The sequence below is a fragment of the Ovis aries genome, chromosome 24, assembly GCF_016772045.2.
Source record: "Ovis aries strain OAR_USU_Benz2616 breed Rambouillet chromosome 24, ARS-UI_Ramb_v3.0, whole genome shotgun sequence".
Taxonomy (NCBI): Eukaryota; Metazoa; Chordata; class Mammalia; order Artiodactyla; family Bovidae; genus Ovis; species Ovis aries.
The window spans coordinates 22,087,368-22,102,196 of NC_056077.1; the positions used below are offsets into that span (position 1 = coordinate 22,087,368).

The window sequence follows — 14,829 nt, forward strand, 5'->3', positions numbered from 1 at the left end:
CTGTCCATCACCAACTCCCAGAGCCTACTCAAACTCATGTCCATAGAGTTGGTGATGCCATCCAACCATCTCATTCTCTGTCATCCCCTTCTCCTCCTGCCATACACCTTGGTGTATGAACTAGCTATTTCTTTATTACACACTACCCCCAAACTGCATGGAAGTGGGCATTCTGCAGACTTTGGCTGGGCTCACTTGTGTGTCTGTGGTCAGCTGGCAGGTTACCTGGGGCCTGGAAGGCCTAGGATGGCTCCCCTCACTGGGATGTGTATTTATTGGAGCAGAAGAGAGACTGGATGCTGTGTGGCTCCCCATCCACCAGGCTACTCAGGTTGGTTCATGGGCTGTTGGGCAAGGTTCCAGGGTCCTAAGAGCACAAGCATGCAAGGACTCTTGAGAAATGCTTTGGAGTTGGCACACTGTCCCTTCTGCTGCTGCTACTGCACAGAAACCAGTCATGGGCCATTCTGGACTTGGGAAGTGGGGCATGGAGGAGAGGAGCCATCAAGCCACACTGCAGGGATTGTGGACATAGGGAGGAATGTGGACCCAGCTGTCTTTGCAGCTACTGTATTTGCTCTTTCACTAGCCTCTGAGTCTCATGAAGTCAGGCTCTCTCCACACGCTCAGCCTCCCAAGGGGTAGAATGAATTGTGCAGCAGCCACCGTGCCCTCTCCTGTTCCTGGAGTTCGCCACGCTTGTTCCCATCTCGGTGCCTCTCTGACTCCCCTTGGGACTCGGGTGGCTTCTCATCATCTCCATCTCAGCTCAGTCATCACCTTTCTGAGAAGCCTTCTCCACCTACGCTCCCTAAGTGTCCCTTTCAACACTCACATCACACCACCCCCTGTTTTTCCTTCCGTGGCATCTATAGCCGTGTAGAATTGTGCAGGAAGGGGTACCCCTTCCAGTGCCCAAAAGGGGGCTCTTGTCTAACACTCGGGAGTGAATTGTCCGAGAAGACACATGTGCTGACAAAGCAAGAGACTTTATTGGGAAGGGGCGCCCAGGTGGAGAGCAGCAGGGTAGGGAACCGAGGAGAACTGTTCTGCCGTGTGGCTCGCAGTCTCGCCTTTTAGGGTGGTGGGGTTTGTTTCTGGGTTGTCCCTGGCCAATCATTCTGGCTCGGGGTCCTTCCTGGTGGTGCCAAGATGTTCCATCGAGAGGATTCTGGGAGATTTGTAGGCCGTGTGGACTCATGTTTCCACTCTCCTTTTGACTGTTCCCGATTTCGTCCGGTCAGTGGGAGCTTGTTAGTTCTGCCTTCCTTACCAGGACCGCCTGTTGTAAGATAACTCATGAAAGGGGTTACTGTCTTTCCTGGTCAGGGTGGGCAGTTTCAGACTTTGGTTCCCCTAATAGAATCAGTTGTACATCTCTCTCTTCTAGAAAGTAAGCTTTAGAAGATCAGGGCTCTAGCCTGTTTTATTCTCTGTTAATTTTCCAGCTCCTAGAACAGAAGCTGGCACAAAACACAGATTGGTCCAGAGGATGCTATCTCGTGCCCGGATGGCTGCCCCATGGCTCTGCTGGTGTCTGAAGGCCCTGTCCAGCAGCCACTCTGACTGCAGGAAGTAATCCTTTGCCGGCCAGCTTAGCAGGGAGGACTGGCAGGGTTCCCTTGACAGCGCCTTCCAGGTGGCTGCTTTCCTCCAAGTCCATGTGGCCTCTGTGTGTCTCAGGCAGGGCTTTTTGGGTCACAGGTGATGGAAATTCACTCATGCAGCCTGAGGCCAAGGGGTAGAATAGTTAATAGTTAAATGCAAGGTCTCTGGAGCTACACTGTTTGGATTCGATTCTGGTTCTGCCACTTCCTGGCCGGATGCTCTACGGGGAGTAACTTAAACGCTCTGTGCCTCAGTTTCTTCACCTACAAACAAGGGAGAGGGAGGAAGGGAAAACAGCTGCCTCAGGGTTTTCAGGAAAATTAAATGAGTTCATATATGTAGAGTATTTACTGCTGAGCCGATGGGAAGGATCTCTGAATTGAGCCACTGTTGCTGTCGTTACGATTAGCATTGGAGGCTTTCCTGTGTGATCAAAGGGCAGGAAGTTCAGCCAGGCTTCAGGAGTGACTGGATGGAAGAACTGGAAAACCGACTGTCGGAAACTGTGCTCTTTCAGTGTCTCTATCTGGTTGCTGAGTTCTTTGTTCCCACATGTCTCGCTTGTTCTCCTTTCTCTGGCTTTCTCGGCCTGTGTTTATCCTGGGTCAGCCATGGTCTTTCTGACCGTGCTGGGACAGGTGGCATCTCTTAGGTCTGGTTCTAAGTTTCTGGGATAATCTGATGGCCCATCTTTCGGTCAGGTGCCCTATACTCAGGCCATTTAGCTCTGTGTGTGTGTGTGTGTGTGTGTGTGTGTGTGTGTGTGTGTGTGTGTGTGTGTGTGTGTGTGTGTGTGTGTGTAGGGGGTATGGATATGGAAGACACTCTGGCTGGGATCCTGCCCCTATAAGTTTCAGAGCAGTCTTCCAGGGATTGGCAGAGACCCAAAAGATGTCAGCAGTATATTTACTTTAAGGCTTCTCTTCTGCCTGCTTGTTGAGGCTCTCAAACGTATAGTCCCACTCAGTCTCATCAAAATTATTATTTTTAAATATTCCCCAGCACTCTTACCTCTAATTATACTAGACTCTTCTTGCGTTCTTCCTCTGTGAATCACTTGGTCATTTCCCAATCTTATATTTGGCTGTCATGAATATGGAAACGTCACATAGTCTCTTAATTTCAAGGTTGGGTGGGGAAACTGCTCTTCTAAGCCTCTAACAAATAGACACCCACACCCACATATTCGTGTACTTACTAAAATAGTATTAGGCTAAACATTCATTTCCACAAGTTTCTGAGGTATTGAAAGGAATGGGCAGCCCATGTGAGAATTTCATTGTATGCCTGAACTAAGAGTTCTTGAACTTGTCCTTAAATTTCCAGCTTGTCCATGTACTTTATAAATAATGGATTCTGAAATCCTGTGTAACACTTCAGCAAGAGTCTGTCTATCCCTGAACAGAGATGAACCATGATATCTCACCAAGCTCCAGGAGTTGGTGAAGGACAGGGAAGCCTGGCGTGCTCTAGTCCATGGGGTCGCAAAGAGTCAGACATGACTGAGTGACTCAACTGAACTGATGACACGTCATGTTATAGATTGGGATTCACAAATTCAGATTCCTGCAGGAGCCTGGGCAGATAACTTAATTGCAGGAAACATCCTAGATTTAAGAAATACCTGTATATTAAACCATAAGAGTTTTCTTCACTTATCCAAAGAGGTATATAATTTTTTGTAACATGTACTTTTTTTTGAGTGCAAGCTATATTTTTGTTCTTTTTAAAAGATATGGGTACAGAAGAATGCTTTCTTTTAAGTGCACCATAGGGAAAGTAACCATCCAAGTGAAATGAGAGGTAAAACTGACAAGTTTTGGTAATGGGGAGACCACAGGGAGTGGTGGGGACTATGGCAAAATAAAGGGAGCATGCCCCATCTCCAAGGAGTGGCGAGGTAACTCAGGCCTATTGTTGCCAGTGTGGGAGCACTGGCCTAGCCCTACCAGGTTTTTTTTTTTCAGCAGAGATAGGAAATCAGAATATTTATGGGAGATCTTCTAATTTAGGAGTACTGATCATTTATTTACTTTTTTAAAACTAAAAAACAGTTCTCAGACCAAACAATATGTGGGCCACCAATTAGTAATCACTGATGTAGATAATATACTTCAATGAGTCTAAAATCGTTAACTATTTTTTGGCAGCCCTCTCATACTGCTGACTCACTAGCTTTTTGTCTGATGAAATCCTCAGTGATTCAAAAGTGCTTAATCTAAAATCCGCTTAATCCAAGTTGCATTCCTGGACTCAGAAATTGGGTTTCTGGACCTTCTGTTTGCTTGTGCTAAGTCCATCCCGTTACATGTGCTTAAGATGCTACTTCTGAAAAGAAAAAATGGTGATACTTCTATCTTCCCACTCATTTGATTCTTTCTTCAAGTTTTATCATAAAAATGGTGAGAGAGACAGAACTGAGGACCAGCAGCCGGTGTCCCCCTTTAGCAGAGCTTGGCTGTTGGTCCTAAATATATTTTGCTTTGCTGGGATCCAGGACAGGCTGCCCTTAAATGTACCTCAATGGTATACTGATTATTTTGAATTAAAGTTACTTCAGAAATGACCAACACAAGAAGGATGCTCTGACCCTTCTCTCTGTCTCTGTGAAGGCAGGGCACGAATCTCTCATGTGAGAGGGGCCTCTGGAGGTGGAAGACACTCAGTTGTATCACCAGATATGGGACTTCAACCTGAGCACTTAAATAAACAAACTTTGTTACTTCTTTAATTTGCTGCTCCAAGAGCCCAAACTCTATTTATAGTCTTTACTCGTCGAACATACAAAAACCTAAGTTTCTTTGTCCTGTCACCTGCTCACAAATTTATTGTTTCTTGGCCTAAAAAGTATGAAAACTGCCTGCTTTGATCACTTCTTAGGTCCCATTTCTAGGAGACCTCTGTGTGCATGAATAAAATTTGTTTCTTTTTTCTCTTGCTAATCTGTCTTGTGTCATTTTTTTTTTTTTTTTGGCTGAACCATGCAGCATGTCGAATCTTATTCCCGGACCAGGGATTGAACCTATGCTCCCATACTGTGCTCCCTGCATTGGGAGTATGGACTCCTAACCACTGGAACATCAGGGAAGCCCCTTGTGTCAGCTTTATTCTTAGTTCAGCCACAGGAACTCCAGAGAGATGGGGAAGAGGGGGGTGGAATTTCCCTTTCCCTGACAGCTTCAACTTAACAGAGATAAAATTTTAAAAAACTAGCGAGCTGTATTTAAGAACAGAATTTCACAATAAAATTCCTGTATTTAGGCACCTTTTGAAAGACTGTGATAACTGGCAGCTCATCACACAGCAGGGCCTCATCCAGTGCGGTTGACTCCTTTGGCTGGACGTGGCTCCTCCAGTCCCTCTGTTTGCTGCACTTTTTTGTGACCAGGCTGTCCCTGTAGGCATTACGTTTGTTACTCTTGTAGAGGTCTCTCCCCAGGTTGATGTAAGTTCATTGACTCATTCACTCGTGCATGCATGCATGCAGTGGTTTTGGGAGCCTGTTCTGTGTGGCAGGCAGGCGTAGCACTCGCTGGAGGAGATACAGAGGTGGCCAAGACAGGTGCCATCCCTCTATTCAAGGATCCCACAGTCTACTGGGGAAGCTAGATATGAAAAGACCATGCCAGTCATTTCCTTAGAAGTGCCACAAAGGCAAATTGTGTTCGGGTGCCACTTGACTTAGGTGTTTAGCTTGTTCATTAATCCACCAAAGTGTCTGAGAAGACTGGGCACATTTTTCACACTTTCCCCACAGACCGTCACGAGTGACCTTGAGGAAGGTTTTACTCAAGTCCAGAGACAGATTCCATATCATACTTCCCTCATCTACCAAATTAGCACTGATCCTAGAACAAAGCAAAAACACAGAAAGCCAAACACAAAAAGTAAATGAAGTTGTCTGATATGTCTCAAATCTCATTCTCCTTATGTGGGCTCTTTTGCCTACACAATCCACTGTTTCCTTTTTTGAAAAACAAAATGACCCTGGTGTACCTTTTAGTGTTGTTATTGTTTTTATTGTTGTTCTCCAGGATTCTTCGGGGGTCCAAGACAGTGGTTTGGAGATCTCCTTTGTGAGATCTGTTGGGACCCAGGTATGAAATTCATCTGGGCCCCCCATCCTGGGAGCATATAAGAGCATTGGGGGTGTTTTAAAGATGTATTTGCTCTGCTTTCTCCCTTCAGAATACCATCACTCAAAACAAGTAGGGAACGTGATTTGTGCTGGAATTTCCTTTATTTTGAGGTCTGGGTCTAAGGGAAGAGTGGATGGAAAAAGGTTTATCCCTTGAAATTCCTGTCTTGGTTAGGATCCTTGGTTGCAAATAGCATAAATTGACTTTAAGTTAAGCAGAAATGAATTTATTAGCGGGACATGAGAGAAATTAGCTATGTGAAGGAAAAGATGAAGACTTAGACTTTGGAAAGATCTGGAACTAGAGATGTTCTGGGGATGCAGAAAGCAGGATTTAAGGGTTCGTTCCTTGAAGACACCATAAGCAGGATGAATAACTTTGTTCAAGACGCAAAATCCAGGGAGTGAGCTTCTGATTGGCCTACCTTGAGTCACATGACCATCTCAGAATTGCTGACCCTACCAAGACCTCATGTAATGCTACTCCTCAAGGAGAACCAAGGAGAGTGGATCTCAGGTGGGTGAACCTTGTGGATGTTCCCTGGAGTCTTCTTCCGTCAACCTAAAGCCACTGTCGACTCACTGTTGAGCTCATCACCAGTGGTGTGCCATACCATCAAAGCTTCTTTCTGAGTATTTGTCTGGTTCACTAGATTGTCCTATTTGATTCAGGTCAAGAGTGCTAGTTTTTCTGGGTGGGGCTCTAGTTCTCATTTATTTCATTTTAGTCTTCAAACTAAGAATCTGTATAAGTGATAAAGGAAAAATGCCTGCATAGTCCTTCGTGTTGGCGGAGTCCTATTCTAAACGTCTTGGCAATACCCACTCACTTAAGACCGACAGTACTATGAAGTACAGTCAGTTCTTGCTACTTGCGATTGGTAGTTTCCGTGAAGTTGCTGCAAATGCTGAATTAGTGGATATGGAACAATTGCTCCTAGGGGAATTATGGGGTCAGGTTCCTGTGAGCCTCTGGCCATGACATTTTTGTCAACTAATCTGTAACCTTGTTTTATGTGTGTTTATGTTTAAAGTCAATTTATTTAATCTGTTGTTGACTTGTTAAACATTGAACTCGTGGCCAGCAGCACCACAACTGAATGAAGCTTGCGTAACCACATGTATTTTCTTCGAAAGACACTATAACAACCCTCTTGCCCTTAGGGGCCATTTTTAATAGCTAAGTTTCCAATAAAAAGCACAGCAATGCAAAAAAACATGGTACTGATTTCCCGAAAAAAGAATACTTGTTTATAGCATGAAAACTGAAACAAGGAGGCAGAGCACAGCCTTGTCCAACCTCAACTGGGAATGTGTACGTTGATGACTCATATCTTTCATCACGGTGTGTGTCCAAGGATGATCATGAAAGTCCCATGAGTGCTGATTTGGGGGCTATAAGTAAATTTTATCAAGTAGGCAAATTTGCAGATATGGAATCTGTGAGTAATTAGTATTGACTTTAATACAGCTACCCTTATTATACAAATGAAGTGGAATGGAGGGGTAGAGAGAGATGAATTAACTTTCTGAGGGTAATGCAGGTGGGGATTGTGGAGCAGGGTCTGACTTTGCTTGCAGAAGGTGTGTTGTTCTTAAGACAGTGGAGTGTGGTGGATGAGTGCAATGTGGCCCCTGCCAAGAACTGGTTTTCATATTTTGTGGGCACTTAGGAAGCAGAGAATACTTAGGCCAGTGGTTTGAAGAAAGAGGGCAGTGGGGGTGGTAAAGCGATAAACTCGGGTAAACTTGGGCTGTTTTCATAGCCTGTGATGAGATGCAATGATATGCGACCCTGAGGTTTTCTATGTAATTTCTCCTTGAGATGAATTTCCTACAAACAGACATCAGAGTAGTCTGAGAAAAACACTTGTTTGTGGTCTCTTGGATTTCTAAGAGAGAGCAGCGAATGGTTCAGAGCATAGTCTCTGGAGCCTCAACTTCCTGGGTTTGAATCCTGGCTCTGCCATTAATTAGCTGTGTGACCTTGGGTAGGTTACTTAACCTCCCTGGGCCTCAGTTTTCTCCTCTGTAAAATGGGGATAATAGTAATAACTAGGAAATGGCAATCCACTCCAGTGTTCTTGCCTGGAGAATCCCAGGGACAGGGGAGCCTGGTGGGCTGCTCTCTATGGGGTCACACAGAGTTGGACACGACTGAAGTGACTTAGCAGCAGCTTAGCAGCAGTAATAACTATCTCATAGAGTCATTGAGAAGATATATATATATATATATATATATATATATATATATATATATATATAGAGAGAGAGAGAGAGAGAGAGAGAGAGAGAGAGGCTTTCCTGGTGGCTCAGGTGGTAAAGAATCTGCCTGCAGTATGGGAGATCCAGGTTTGATCCCAGGGTTGGAAAGATTCCCTGGATAAGGGAAGGGCAACCCTCCAGTGTTCCTGCCTGGAGAATCCCATGACAGAGGAGCCTGGCAGGCTGCAGTCCATGGGGTCACAAAGAGTCAGCACAACTGTGTGAGTAGCACATACATGCACACGTGTATATAAAATTTAGAATAAGGCTTGGCACAGAACACATGCTCTGAAAGTGTTTACTGCTATTATTATTTGTCCCCAGCTCTGAGACTCACACCACTAGACACTGGTGTGTGTATCCCCACCCATTCAGCAATCACTGTGGAAGCTGGGTCAGCTGGCAGCTCCTGGGTCTTTTCCACTCTGCATGAGGGGCTGCCTGACTCACCTCCTCTGCTCATGCAGATGACAGCTAAATAAAAGGGCTCTTTCCTCTTAGCATTAGCTTAATTATAGGGGCTCCCTCGAAGAGGGTGTGGGTAGTACGCTTACCAGCTCTCCCCTCCCTCTCCCCTCCCCCAGCCCCCACTGGTACCTGGAAGAAGTCTGAATGTTGATTCTTGCCTCCTCTTTCTCACACTCTCTTTTATCCCTGTGATTCTGCATGCCTAATCTTTCATCTCTGGATGGGTTCTGTTACTGCTTTATGCATTTTCTCTGCCCTGGTTTGAGTTCCAAAAGGTCTGTTTGGGTCTCTGTGGGTGTCTGGCAGCCTCTGCGGGCCTCTCTGAATTACATAACTGAAGTTTTGTATTTTCTGTTCCTTGCTGGGGGTTCTTTCTGTGCTATAATTTGACTCTCAGGGTACTAGAATTTTCTTTTGGGATCCCTAGTGTTTTCTGGTAAACCTTCTTCTGCCTTATACTTTCTTCTTTAAAATAATGCTTTCTCATTGCTGGAGAAATACATAGTCATTACAGAACATTATAAAATACGCAGAAAGCAAATAATCTCACCCCTCCTCCAAGTGTGAAGACCTTGGTGTATCCTTCTCCATCTCTGTCACACAAATGGGGTCATGATGACACTTGAGACTGCCTGTTTGTCAAGTCGCATTTCATCGTGTGTTTTTTAAAATTTGATTTGTGCATTTATTTTATTTTGGGCTGCATGTGGGCTTCCTCCAGCTGTGGCAAGCAGAAGCTCCGCTCTAGTGGCAGTGCATGGGCTTTGCTTGTGGTGGCCTCTCGTTGTGAGCACTGGCTCCAGGCACATGGGCTTCTGTAGTTGTCGGGTTAGCTGCCCCAAGGCCTGTGGGATCTTCCCGAACCAGGGATCGACCCAGTGTCCCCTGCTCTGCAAGGTGGATTCTTAGCCACTCGACCGCCAGGGAAACCCCATTTTTTTTTTTCATGTGACTCTAGAATCTCTATTGCATGGCTTGACTATCCTTTATTTAAAAGGTGCCCCAAGGATGGTCATAGAGGTGTTTCCCTTTCTCACCATTATAAGCTTATCTCATGCCTGCATCCCTAATTAGGTCCTCAGAGCAGATTTCTAGAAGTCTTTAGTGGGGATGCTAATAGGAGTATTTGCCTCCTCTTCACTCCCCCTGATGCTCATCGGGACCCAGATTCTTGAGGCTCTGTATTCATCTTCCCAATGTCAGAAAATGGACAGGACGGTTATTGGGCCTCTGTGTTAATTTCTTTTCTTCTGGCTCTTTCCCCAATTCTAGTTGTTGTTGTTTTTTTTTTTTTCCTTCTCTTTTAGCTGGCTTAGGTAGCTTTCTACTTAGTTCCCTGAGATAGGTAAAAGTTTTATTGTTTTAAAAAATATTAAGACAATTTAAACTCATGGCAAAAAAAAAAACAAAAAAAAAACAAAAAAACAAACCATATAAAATTCACCACCTTAGCCATTTTTAAATGTACAGTAACTTGTGTTCAACATATTCATATTACTGTGCAGCAGAGCTCCAGAGCTTTTTCATCTTGCAAATCTGAAACTCTGTCCCCATTGTAAACAACTCCTTTTTAAGACCTACCCCCAGTCCCTGGTAACCAACCTTCTACTTTCTGTTTCTATGATTTTGACTGTACTAGATGCAGCCTACAGTGGATCTGTATAGTAGTCTTTTTGTGACTGGCTTCTTTCACTTAGCATGATGTCCGCAAGGTTCTTCCATGTGGTAGCAGGTGTCAGCTTCCCTCCATTTAAAGGCTGTATAATATTCCGTTCTACATATACACTATAGTTTGCTCCTCCATCTGTCGGTGGACACTTGAGTTGTTTCTTCCTTATGGCTATTGTGAATTATGCTGCCGTGAACATGGATGTTTGGGTAGACTCTGGCAGTTGGTGATGGACAGGGAGGCCTGGTGTGCTGCAGTTCATGGGGTCACAGAGTCGGGCGCGACTCAGCGACTGAACGGAACATGACTGTGTGGACATCTCTTTGAGTACCTGCTTTCACTTCTCTTGGATGTGTATCCAGACTGGCATGGCTGGAGTGGAAGCGTCTCTGGCAGACTGTTCTGGGGATCTGGCCCCTGATTCCTCCACAGCTCCAGCTGACACATCCATTCGACCGTTTGGCATTTATTGGGCACCAGCCATGTTATTGTCACCAGTCCAGGCTGTGGAGATAGGAGGGCTAAGACAGATCCCTGCCCTCTTGGAGCTGATATTCCAGCAAGAAGGCAGATGATATCCAAGTAAGCAAATTGGAAAAAAAAAAAAAGCCAAGCTGAGTTCCATTTGTGATAAATGCCGTGGAGAGGCTGAACCAGGAGAAGGCAACAGAGTGATGCGGCAGGTGGCTTCTCTGGGTAGGGAAGATCTTCCTAACCGAGCGACATGTGACCTGAGAACCACGAGATAGGAGGGGCCAGCCATGCAGAAAGGGGAAACTAATTGTTCTGAGCCCTTGGGATGAGCCATATCCAGGCCATGAGGAGGAAGCCGATTTGATATGATCGTGTAGCTTGGTTCCAGTGGATGTGGATGGAGAAGCAGGTTTGGGCAGAGACCATGCCACACTGGGACCTTTTAGGCAGGGATAAGCTTCTGTGCTGAATGCAGTGGGAGTGGGTATTAGGTGGGGGATAGAAAGGATTGGATCTGTGTTTAAAACATCTCCCACTGGCTGCTGAGTGGTAGAGACCAGATGATGAGTTAAAAGATCGCTGCAGACATCCAGGTGAGAGATGATGAGAGAGACATGCTATATTTGGGGAGACACTGGCAGGTTTGGGAGTTGAAAGGACCTGCTGGATCAGATGTAGGTGGGGAGGGAAATGAACACAAAACCAGATGCCTAGAACTCTTTTTTTTTTTTTTTGGCCACATTGTGAGACAGGTGAGATCTTAGTTCCCTGACCAGGGATCAAATGTTTGCCGCTTGCGGTGGAAGCTCAACCACTGGACTGCCAGGGAAGTCCCGTCCACTTTTTTAGGGCTCTTAACATGCAACATCTTCTTTGACTTCATGTCAGCCTCCTCACACTTTGTAGATCAGTGGTGGCTAATAGGAATATAACATGAGCCACACATGTAATTTAAAAATTTCTAAGTAACCATTAAAAAAAAGTCAAACAAATGAAGTTAATTTTGATTAATGTTTTCTTTAACTCATTATATCCCCAATATTGCATATCAACATATAATCAATATAAAATGATTAATGAAATATTTTACTTTTTAAAAATATGGTGTCTTCAAATTTGGGCACATGTCTTACACTTGTCCTATGTCTCAGTTCAAACTAACCACATTTCAAATACTCAGAAGTCACATGTAGCTGGTGGCTACTGTATTGGCAACAGTTGTAGGTGAGGAAACAGAGGGTCAGAAAGTGTAGGTTAATTCCTCTAAATTACACTGGGATGTAAGCCCTAACTTAACTCTGAAATCCATACTAAGCCTGTGGCACTGTGCCCATCCTCAGTGGATAAGGCCTTCATGATGTAAGCAAAGCTCGTACGAAGTTCCGTAGACTTTCCCCTATATTGTAAACATGTGGGGCTGAGAACTTAAATTTGTCATAAGTTTATGTTTTCCTTTTTAAACAGATCAACCCCAAGTCCCTTCCCTTAGCTCAAGTTTCTCTTTGTAGAGATTAATTCATCAGAAAAATGTGATCATTCTCTTTGTCTTTCTGTTGGCACGCTGCATCCTGAGGACACTGAGAACTTGGCCATCTCCTTGTCTTTAGGGGCATTCCAGCAGCCTTTTTGTCTATAGGGTTGTTCATTTGTTCAGCAAATGGATATAGTAAGTAGAGATGAGATATAGGGGCTTTGGGATCAGACAAACCTGGATTTGAGAACCAAGTTCAATAGATGGATGATGTTGGGCAAGTTATTTTATTTCTCTGGGGGACTCCAATTTCCACATCAGGGAACTAAAGAAAATGATACATCTATCTTTGAGGGGTTATTGCGAAAATGATGCTAGATGATACATGTAAAATATCACTCAAAGGAATCAATAATAATAATGATAGAAGTAATTACAGAGATAATTATTATTAATCTTATATAACAATTATTTAATAATAATAACAAATTTTGTTCATCAGAGCTTGCTATGTGCCAGTCACTATCCCAGTGATGTTAACCTCCTCTCTCTTTACTCTTATTATTTATATTCATTTATTTATATGGCTGTGCCAGGTCTTAGTTATGGCATGCAGAATCTCTTAGCTGCAGCATGTGAACTCTTAGTTGCAGTATGTGGGATCTAGTTCTCTGACCAGGATGAAACCTGGGCCCCCTGCGTTAGAAGCATGGAGTCTTAGCCTCGACCACCAGGGAAGTCCCCTACTCTTACTGTTTCTTTAGGGGTGAAATGTACTAATCATTATACTTTTTTATTAGCCTAATAAATCCTGTGTTTCTTAGCCAGACTGGAGATTTTGAGACTTTTTACTATTTTCCTCAACTTTTTTTTTTTTTTCCTTAAACACTCTTTACAGTCCTGGTTGGCCCTCAGCTTTGTCACCCATACTCCCTCCGGTGTAACCCACGTCTGCACTGCATTTGTTTTAAAATGGGAAATGTATATTTCCTGTGTGCTGGGAAATGTATATTTCAGGCCATAGGAAGCTGGTGGGCAGAGTATGTTCTGGATGTCTTTCTAGAACCCGTAAGCTCTTCTGAGCCCCCACCAAATTGACCTTGTAACGAAGTGGCCTCGGTCGTGGTGTATTTCTTTTTGATTCTGTGTCAGGCACCAGCAGGTCTGAGGAGCATGATAGTAATAACATTAGCACTTGCTAACTTTCACTGATTGATTGCCATGCGCCTGCAACTGTGCACGTGGCATTACGTAGCACTTTTCTCTTTTCATCCTCAAACCGACCCTTTAAGATAAGTATGTTGTTGTTACTGTGTTAAAGATGAGAAAACTGAGGTTCTCAGAGGTTGACAGGTTGCTTGAGGTCAGGGGGCTGGGATTTGGACCCAAGTCTTACACTAAAAAGTGTTCTTAACCAGCATCTCTGCTATTTGTTGACATTTGACTGAGTCTGCCACATAATTCACTTTGACTTGTAGGCGGATTGTAGGTCTTCCCTTGAGAGGGCCTTCTCTTGCCTGGTTCCTCACTTGATTCTGTTACTCTAGGAAACAGCCCTGGAGTGAGAGAGACTGAGGTTCCAGTTGCCGCTGGTGTGACTTTGGGCAAGGCATTCAACCTCATCTTACCTCTTTAGAGTCAAGAGGGCTGGGGTATAACATGTTCAGGAGTTAAAAGAGTTCTTGGCCTCAGTAGGTGCTCAGTTAAAGGTTATTATTATCATTGCTCCTTTTTTTCCCCTTGGCGCCTCAGGTTGTACCTTTCCCCTTCTTTTCTGCCTAGAGCATCGCACAATGGCTGTCTCTTTTCTTTGGGTTCTTGACTTTCCTTCCACTGTTTGTACATTTCAGCCTGACTCAGTTCTCTAGCTCATCTTAGTTTATTTTCAGTTGGGAGTCACTTGGGCCATGAATATTCTCTCATACCGTTCCCTTCCCAAAGATGATTCTGTAACTAATCGCCAAATTCCCAGGCACTGCATAAAGTGAGCTGACAGGCAGTACCCTTGAGTGAATCTCTTTACTTGGGGGTGCCGGCCCCATGACTAGCAGTTGTGTGGATTTGGTTCTTTTCTTCCCAGCTGGGTTCCAGGTATCTTCCTAGGTCTGGATGTTTTTCTGGCCGAGTGAAATGTGGGGCCTTAGTTCCCCGACCAGGGATCGACCCTGTGCCCCCTGCATTGGAAGTGCAGAGTCTTAACCATGGACCAGCAGGGGAGTCCCTGTTTATTTATTTATTTATTTCTTGAGTGTTCCTGGGTGCCACCGCTAACTACAAGAATCTGACTTGCTTTACTCTGCTTTTCCACTTTCCCTTTAGGGCATCAGGTCACCTTTCCATTTACTCAGCCTGGTTATACAGGGCCTGGCTAGAGGGGAACTTCAGGCAAGTCCTTTCCCCTTGGTGGACTGCTGCAACCTCAGTGACAAATTTGATCCTCTTTCTTGACTCAGCTTGCCTTCTAGTCCAGAGGCTGCATCTGGGTAGCTTTTGAAGTTGTTGAGTTGGTGAGATACTTGGGCTGAGCAGTGGAAAGCACAGCTCAGCTCAGCTAGAGGAAGCTCCGTAAAAGCTCTTTGGGTGGGCCTGCTGGCTTCCTGAGTTGGCAGACAAGCCCTCCTCCCCTGGGAGATAATGGGCCCTTGTGGGCTGTAGCAGGGCCTGTGTTTCGGGGGTAGAACATTCAAGGCTTTCCTTCTTGCTGCCTTTTTGTATTCTTTTTATCCAGGAAACTGA

General features: G+C 44.7%; 1 protein-coding gene across 2 annotated transcripts in view; it reads left to right on the top strand.

The window, feature by feature from the left end:
• The window catches only part of PRKCB (protein kinase C beta), a 374,676-nt gene that overhangs the window by 37,609 nt on the left and 322,238 nt on the right, over window positions 1-14,829 (top strand). The window lies entirely within an intron of this gene.